Source organism: Nuphar pumila, chromosome 10 (genome assembly GCF_984573655.1).
Source record: "Nuphar pumila chromosome 10, dmNupPumi1.hap1.1, whole genome shotgun sequence".
Lineage (NCBI taxonomy): Eukaryota > Viridiplantae > Streptophyta > Magnoliopsida > Nymphaeales > Nymphaeaceae > Nuphar > Nuphar pumila.
In genome coordinates this window covers 84,497,608-84,507,057 of record NC_143258.1, presented here as the reverse complement: position 1 = coordinate 84,507,057, position 9,450 = coordinate 84,497,608, and positions in this window count along the sequence as shown.

Genomic DNA, 9,450 nt, shown 5'->3' with positions numbered 1-9,450 from the left:
AACTTTTAAAGCAATGATAAAGTACTTTTTTATAAATTAAATATTTGTCTAAATAATTTTTGCCAAATGTCAGTTTTTCTTTGATCGAAATCTAAATCCCATTTTCTCCCCTTGATAGTGTCACGGCTGCATTGGCATGCTTTTATCAAATGAAATGTGCATCTTTTTGCCATTGAATAATGTTTTGATTAAGGTCGCAAATCATCATGTGCCAACGTGAGGGCAATTAGAATTGGTTGCAACCGTGAGTGCAATCATCAGACGACGTGAGGATAATTAGAATTAGTGTGGCCTGGCCTAACAATGCCAACCATGTGCATTTATATATATGTAAGTTTGAACGAGAATTAATGTCATCTTGAGAAGAATTTCAAGATCGAGTAAGCCAACTTGATGCATTAGCATAAAATGCTTGCTGGTTTGCCAAAGGCAGTAGAATACTTATCGGTACAACAGTTAAGGATGTGCTGCTTAAGCATACAACATCATTTTTTTTCAGTTATTTTTATCCACTTCAAGAATTAAACGATACTGGATCTCTTAAACTCTTCAGCTATCATGCATATCAAAATGATTGGCCACCAAAGAATTTTATCAAATTATATAGCAAATAGGTGTTTCTCTCAAGTACATTAGTAGAATTAAAGATATGTATGAAGGAGTAGTAACCAATGTCCGTACTTGTGTAGGGGTGACAACCAATTTTCCTATAACGGTTGGGTTATATCAAGGATCTACTTTAAGCCCTTTCCTATTTGCTATAGCAACGGATGAGCTTACGAGATCAATTCAAGAAAATGTGTTGTAGTATATGTTGTTTGCTGATGATATTGTTTTGATTGATGAGTCTAGAGCTGGGGTTAATGCTAAGTTAAAATTATGGAGACAGACATTGGAAGCAAGAGGTTTTAAGTTAAGTAAGAGTAAGATAAAATATATGGAATGTCGGTTTAGTAAGCAACGAAGTAGTGATGGAAGTGTAGTGAAGCTTAGTGAGCAAGAAATACCGGTGAATGATTGTTTCAAATATTTGGGATCTATCATTCAAAAGTATGAAGAAATTGATGGAGATGTAAATCATAGGATAAAGGTTGGGTGGATGAAAAGGAAAAGTGCAATTGGAGTGTTGTGCATGCGATCGTAGAATGTCATTGCGGTTGAAGGGAAAGTTTTATATCACGACTATTAGGCCCATTTTACTATATGGTACGGAATGTTGGGCTGCCAAGAGACATCATATTCAAAACATTAGTGTAGTTGAGATGCGCATGCTTAGATGGATGTGTAAAAATACAATAAAAGATAAGATTCAGAACGAGGAGATACGTAAGAAGGTAGGCGTTGCACCTATTGAAAATAAGATGAGAGAGAATCGTTTACGATGGTTTGGACATATACGGCAAAGGCCTAATGATGCTCCAATTAGAAGGATGGAGAAATGGGAAAATATATTAGTTAAAAAAGGTCAGGGTAAGCCTAGGAAGACATTGATGGAGATGATAGGAAAGGATATGAATGCTTTAAACCTCACCGAGAACATGGCATTGGATAAAAATGATTGGAGGAGAAGGATTCATGTGGAAGACCCAGAATGATTTTCTTTTTTGGTTCATATATATCGCCGACCACAATTGTTTTGGGATGAAGGCATAGTTGTTGTTGTTGTTGTATCTAGAAAAGTTGTATCTGGTATTTGTGGTTTAACTTTAGCTCTTGAAGTGTTGGGGCCAGAGTATAGATAGCGTAGAAGATTTGGAGAAAAGGTTGAATGATTTGAAGCAAGTTCAAGATGATAGTATTATAAAAAAGCTCCTAATAATCTAGGATGCACTAAAAAGAACCAGAAAGGTTCATATTTCTCGACACAACATGTTTTTTCATTGGAATGGATATTGAAATTGCAACTAGCATATGGACAGCACATGGTTTTATACCCCCAGAGCTATTGAATCCCTCCTACGTAAACCCACTCGAGTATGAAAAATCCAGTTAGATGATAAGCAAGTTGGACAAGTTGGAGAGTAGATAACATTTAAAACTGTCTTTTCTATGCTTTTTTGAATTAAAAATATAAATTGACTGATTCAACCCCATCCCTTTTGAGTCTAAATCACACGGATACAAAATTCAATGCTCCAGCTATGCACCGACAAGTTTGGCTTAGGCCCATAGTAATTAATGGTGTGGACCGATGCACAATGATCCATGCTTGAGACGACTTTGGATATTGACCGTCCAAATAAGCTTCAAACTCACTAGGTGGGTCCAATATTACACAGTTAGGTTCTAGTTTGGCTCCAATCATTGCCACCCTAGCTAGTTCTTTACATGCATAACCATTTTCATTTCAAGTCCAATCCATATCGATACAACGCTATAGACCACGTCTCATTATGGTAATTTTTTTTTTAACTAGTTCTTTTTTCTTGTACCTCCATAGATTTTTCTGCTATCTTATTGATAGGGAAGCAGATCAGGTCATGTTGAACATGAGCGTTTTTGCTCATGCTAACATCGTGGCAATCTGTTTGCATTTTGGATGAATGCCACCTAGTTTTGTTGACTTTTTAGCTTTTTCAAAATACAAATCGGACGGCCACGATGTTGGCATGAGCAAAAACGCTCATGTTCAGCATGACCTGATCTGCTTCCTATTGGTAGCATGTGAAAAACAAAAATTGGTTCCTAAGTTTCTAACCATTGTGATGATTGTGGGAGATATCACTATACGTTAAGAGAATGATGTAATCATGGTAAAATCAACATATTTTTTTTGAAGATCACCAAAACATCGTGATCTTATCACAGTGTTATCTAGATATTAAGTATATATGTTTTTGTAATTTTTTTTCATGTTTTATATATGAAAGTTCCGCTACCCTAAATTTCAAGTTAGGCTGAGAGTGGCCAACGCATTACCCATTCAAGGCAGTTTTGGTACGGTGCCCCTCTGCTTTAGGGATTTAGACGATTCAGATTGGATCCAGATGGTAGCTAGTTGCAAACTCACTGTTAAAATGAAAAATTATAATGCCAAATTTGTACCCAACTTTCTAAATTAATAAATCTTATGTGTGTTCAAATTTGGGTCATTCCTTGGATTACATCCGGTTCAAATTCAGACAGACACTACAAGAAACATGTGGATTAGCGATGACCTAAATCTGTCGCTAATCCGTCGCTAAACTGTTTAGCCACAGATAGCTTCCATCGCAAATTTTTCGACGCTAATTAGCGACGAAATATATCTGTCACTAACTTGCGATGGATTAATGAATGCCAAAATCCGTCAAAAGGTCATCGTTACTCTGTAGAGGTCTGGTTTTGCGATGGATTTCTAGCCATCACTAATCCGTCGCTAAATTCAATGCCTAATTAGCGAAAGATATATCCGTCACTAATCCGTCGCAAAAAAAGAAAAAAAATAAAAAAATATTTCAAAATTAAATATCGAGAAAAAATTTCTCGTGATACAATTTATATTTCTTGTACAATTTCTATTTCCTGTGAATAAAAAACAAAGTACACATCAAAATACATATAAAAGGAAAATGAAATAATTAATCGATCCACTATAAAATTCTCAAGTTCTAATTATTTACAATTCAATATTTATATTTTTTAAACAAAAACAAGGTAGAACAAATTAATTCAACATATAAATGTAATCATCGCCAAGATTTTGTGCGTCCTCTTGTTCAGTGTCTCGATCTGTCCCTTCAACTCTACTACGCTGATTATCGTCAGCAACCTACAGGAGAAAAGAAATGTCAGTAGTGATAAACAAAATATACTGAAATAAATTATACTCTATATGTGATTCTATCATGCTCATATGTGTTCTAAGGCAGTAAAAAAACTATATACATGATTCTATCATGCTCATATGTGTTATGAAGCAGTAAAAAAAACTTTATATGTGATTTTATAGTGCTCATATGTGTTCAAAGGCAGTAAAAAAACTATATATGTGATTCTATTATGCTCATATGTGCTCTAAGACAGTCAAAAAGTTGTATATATGACTCTACCATGCTCATATGTTTTCTAAGGCAGCAAAAAAACTTTATATGTGATTCTATCATACTCATATGTGTTCAAAGGCAGTAAAAAAACTGTATATGTGATTCTACCATGCTCATATGTGCTCTAAGGCAGGCAAAAAACTGTATGTGTGATTTTATCATGCTCATATGTGCTCTAAGGCAGTAAAAAACTGTATATGTGATTCTACTATACTCATATGTGCTCTAAGGCAATAAAAAATTGTATATGTGATTCTATCATGCTTATATGAGTTATAAGGCAGTAAAAAAACTTTATATGTGATTCTATCATGCTCATATGTGCTCTAAGGCAGTAAAAAAACTTTATATGTGATTCTATCATACTCATATGTGTTCTAAGGCAGTAAAAAAACTTTATACTTGATCCTATCATGCTCATATGTGTTATAAAGCAATAAAAAAACTTCATACGTGTTTCTATCATGCTCATGTGTGTTATAAGGCAGTAAAAAAACTTTATATATGATTCTATCATGCTCATATGTGTTATAAGGTAGTAAAAAAACTTCATACGCGTTTCTATCATGCGCATATGTGTTCTAAGGCAATAAAAAAACTTTATACATGATTCTATCATGCTCATATATGTTATAAAGCAGTAAAAAAACCTTTATATATGATTCTATCGTGCTCATATGTGTTCAAAGGCAGTAACAAAATTGTATATGTGATTCTATCATGCTCATATGTGCTCTAAGACAGTCAAAAAATGGTATATGTGATTCTACCATGCTCATATGTGTTTTAAGGCAGCAAAAAAATATTATATGTGATTCTATCATGCTCATATGTGTTCTAAGACTGTAAAAAAACTGTACATGTGATTCTACCATGCTCATATGTGCTCTAAGGCAGGCAAAAAACTGTATGTGTGATTTTATCATGCTCATATGTGCGCTAAGGCAGTAAAAAAAATGTATATGTGATTCTACTATACTCATATGTGATCTAAGGCAGTAAAAAAACTTTATATGTGATTCTATCATGCTTATATTTGTTATAAGACAGTAAAAAAATTTTATACGTGATTCTATCATGCTCATATGTGCTCTAAGCCAGTAAAAAAACTTTATATGTGATTCTATCATGCTCATATGTGTTCTAAGGCAGTATAAAAACTTTATACGTGATTCTATCATGCTCGTATGTGTTATAAAGCAATAAAAAAACTTCATACGTGTTTCTATAATACTCATATATGTTCTAAGGCAGTAAAAAAACTTTATATGTGATTCTATCATGCTCATATGTGTTATAAGACAGTAAAAAAACTTCATACATGATTCTATCATGCTCATATGTGTTCTAAGGCAGTAAAAAAACTTTATACATGATTCTATCATGCTCATATGTGTTATAAAACAGTAAAAAAAACTTTATATGTGATTCTATCTTGCTCATATGTGTTCAAAGACAGTAAAAAAATAGTATATATGATTCTATCATGCTCATATATGCTCTAAGACAGTCAAAAAGCTGTATATGTGATTCTACCATGCTCATATGTATTCTAAGGCAGCAAAAAAACTTTATATGTGATTCTATCTTGCTCATATGTGTTCTAAGGCAGTAAAAAAACTGTATATGTGATTCTAACATGCTCATATGTGCTCTAGGGCAGGCAAAAAACTTTATGTGTGATTTTATAATTCTTATATATGTTCTAAGGCAGTAAAAACATTGTATATGTGATTATACTATACTCATATGTTCTCTAAGGCAGTAAAAAAACTTTATATGTGATTCTATCATGCTTATATGTGTTATAAGACAGTAAAAAAACTTTATACGTGATTCTATCATGCTCATATGTGCTCTAAGGCAGTAAAAAAACTTTATATGTGATTCTATCATGCTCATATGTGTTCTAAGGCAGTATAAAAACTTTATACGTGATTCTATCATGCTCGTATGTGTTATAAAGCAATAAAAAAACTTCATACGTGTTTCTATCATGCTCATATGTGTTCTAAGGCAGTAAAAAAACTTTATACATGATTCTATCATACTCATATGTGTTATAAAGCAATAAAAAAACTTCATACGTGTTTCTATCATGCTCATATGTGTTCTAAGGCAGTAAAAAAACTTTATATGTGATTCTATCATGCTCATATGTGTTATAAGGCAGTAAAAAAAAACTTTATATGTGATTCTATAGTGCTCATATGTGTTCAAAGGCAGAAATAAAACTTTATACCTGACGGGCACCGGAGCTCATGTTGAATGCAGACGAAGTTCTTCTGTCCTGAAAAAAGTTGCACAACTCATTACAGACAATATTGGGAATGACTTCATTTAAAAAATACTGCATTTTGTCCTCAAGACGCTGACAGATACCATCCCAAGACACAGCAGGGTCATTAGGACGTTGAGAGTTGATGCTGGCAGGATAACTCTACGGGCCCGGGCTTCAGGATGCCACGACTGGTGTGGTGTTCATGTTACTCCCAAACCTGAATACACGACTCTTTTTGGGTTCACTGGTCGCAGTTACCCATGCTGCAGGATCAAAAGGCGGATGTTGAGTGCAGTCATCGTCATAGTGCTGTATCATTTGTTGCTCGTATGATTCCTACAATGTAATGATTAGAATATAAATTAATAATTAAGAATTACAATGTTTATGATAACGTAATTCATAGTAACTTATCTATTACAATGTTTATTAATAAAATAAATACATATCATTGTCGCTCTCGCCTTCTCTGATACGAACTCTCCCGTGGTCTTACGTTTATGTGTTTCAACAAACACATCCTTGTATGGCACAATGCCTCCTTTTTCTGCTTCCTGCGAAGTGAAATGATAAAAGATTTAGTTAACAGGTTTGCAAAAATACTTATAAAATTGACAATATATATTGATGAGTTACCATTTTCTTCTGGTGGCTCCTAAAAGTCCAACATCCACCTGTGTCTAGATGGGTTTGGGTATTTTCGCTGGATTTTGTGTAGCCTTCGTTGAGCGGTTTCGAAATGCATCTCCAACCCACTTGTTGCACATTGCATCCCAAACATCTGACCTGATAGTAGGAGGTCCATGGCCCTTCCACTGCAGTGGATCATCTATCTCACCAGATGCTTTTTCTGCTGCAGTCTTCATATTGTGCAGCATGTCTGCAAATCGATTGATAGTCACCTTCTGCCATACCTTCCTTGCATCATGTTCCTCCACCGTATTCGCGAAGCAATTCGAAGCCTACAAATATTTTCAGAAAGTTAGTAGACATGACTATAACAAAAAATTAAATATGAAACACATTAACTATGACAAACAACTGTATACCGTGAATGAGGACAACAATTTGTCCATCACCTCCTTTGGATACTCTTTTCATTGAGCGACCGGTCCTAGTAGATGTTGAAGTAGTGAATTCCTAATTTCGTATACTACTTCTTGTGGCTCGAACCTCGTGCTGCACATGAATAAGTACACATTAAATATCAATATACAATATTTATAAGATATGTAATAAGTGAAAATGAAATACTTACGATCGATTATCAATATACACTATTCGAATAAGTCTTCTTGTGCCAGACTGAGAAGACCCTGCATCCTGTGTTGACTCCTGACTTGTATGATCAACTGGTGTAGGTGGGTCATGTACAGGCGAAACATCATCTGTAAAAAAATATGTTAGAAATTCTCAGAATGCACATTTCAACTAATCAAGTATCCAATTCGTTAAATGATATACCTATGAAAGGAGGCTGTGAAGATGAAGGCTGAGCCTGGCTACCACTGGATGAACGACCACTGTAACCTCCATGAACCATATTCTAATAAATAAAAAATGTCATGTAATACATTCAAATTGTTTCAAATCATTCACATCAAGTATTTCAATACATTCAAATCATTCACATCAAGTATTGCAATAATACATTCAAAACATTCAAATCATTCAAATCATTCACATCAAGTATTGCAATAATACATTCAAAACATTCAAATCATTCAAATCATTGCAATACATTTCTATACATTCAAAATATTCAAATCATTGCAATACATCGAAATCATTCATATCAAAAAAATGTCAATCATATACCTACAACAAACACACTCCAATATCCCGCTAACTACTACCATGCCTAGCATAGAATCCGTACTCCAAAAATAAGAACACTTCTATTTTCATACATTAAAATCATGCTCAGCATGATCTCCAAACTCCAACAAAGCAGTCTTAGATATCAACAACTAAGTGAGTGTGCGAACAATAAAGTATTTCATCCAATAAATTAAATAACATGTGATGTGCTTGCATCACTTACTCACCATGTGTATTTACCCGATTTACATTGTTTTTGTTACTTACTTACCACGGGTAGCGGGGCACAAGCGGGATCCGTTGAGAAATCTACAAGAGACACTATGTTAAAATGAAGTCATTCCCTGCCGAAAAAAAAATTGAGGCAAGGTCACCCCCTTGCCCGAATAAAAAAACGACAGGGGGGCGACCCCCTGCTCGAATAAAAAAATGACAGGGGGCCGACCCCCTGCCCGAATAAAAAAATGACAGGGGGATGACCCCCTGTCCGAATAAAAAAATGAGGCATGGGGGCGACCCCCTGGCCGAATAAAAAAATGAGGCACGGGGGCAACCCCCTGCCGGGGAAAAAAAAACATGGAGGGGTCGCCTTCCCCCCCCCCCCCCCCCTCCGCCGGGAAAAAAAATTGAGGCAAGGGGATCAACCCCCTACCGAAAAAAAAACCTAGTGGCAGGAGGGTGACCCTCTGTCCGAATAAAACAACGAGGCAGGGGGTTGACCCCCTACCCGAATAATTAAACAACGAGGCAGGGGGGTCGACCCCCTGCCGGAAAAAACAAAACGCAGGCAGGGGGTCAACCCCCCCTGCCGGTAAAAATAAACTAGGCAGGGGGGTCAACCCCCTGCCGGAAAAAACAAACTAGGCAGGCGGGTCGACCCCCTGTCAGAAAAAACAAAACGCAGGGCAGCCCCCCCCCCCCCCCCCCCGTGCCGCAGGTAAAAAAAACTGGGATTTACCTACGGCAGGCGGAGGGGCGGCCGACGGCGGACCAGGGGGCGGCGGATCGGGGAGCGATGGGCGGTGGCCGGTAGGTCGGGGGGTGCGTCGGGCGGCGGAACGGGGGAAGACGGGTGGGCGAAACGGGGGGCGACAGGCGGCGGACCAGGGGGCGATGGGCCCAGCGGAACGGAGGGCGACGGGCGGCGGACCGGCCAGCGGCCGGCGGGCTGGGGAGTGCGCCGGGCGGCGGAGGATGGCGTCGAGCAATGGAGGGTTGCATCGGCCGAGCGGGAGAGACGAAACAGGAAAGAGGAAAAGGGGCTCTGATTAGGGATTTATGCGAAAATTAGCGATAGATTTGGCGACGGATTAATTCCGTCAC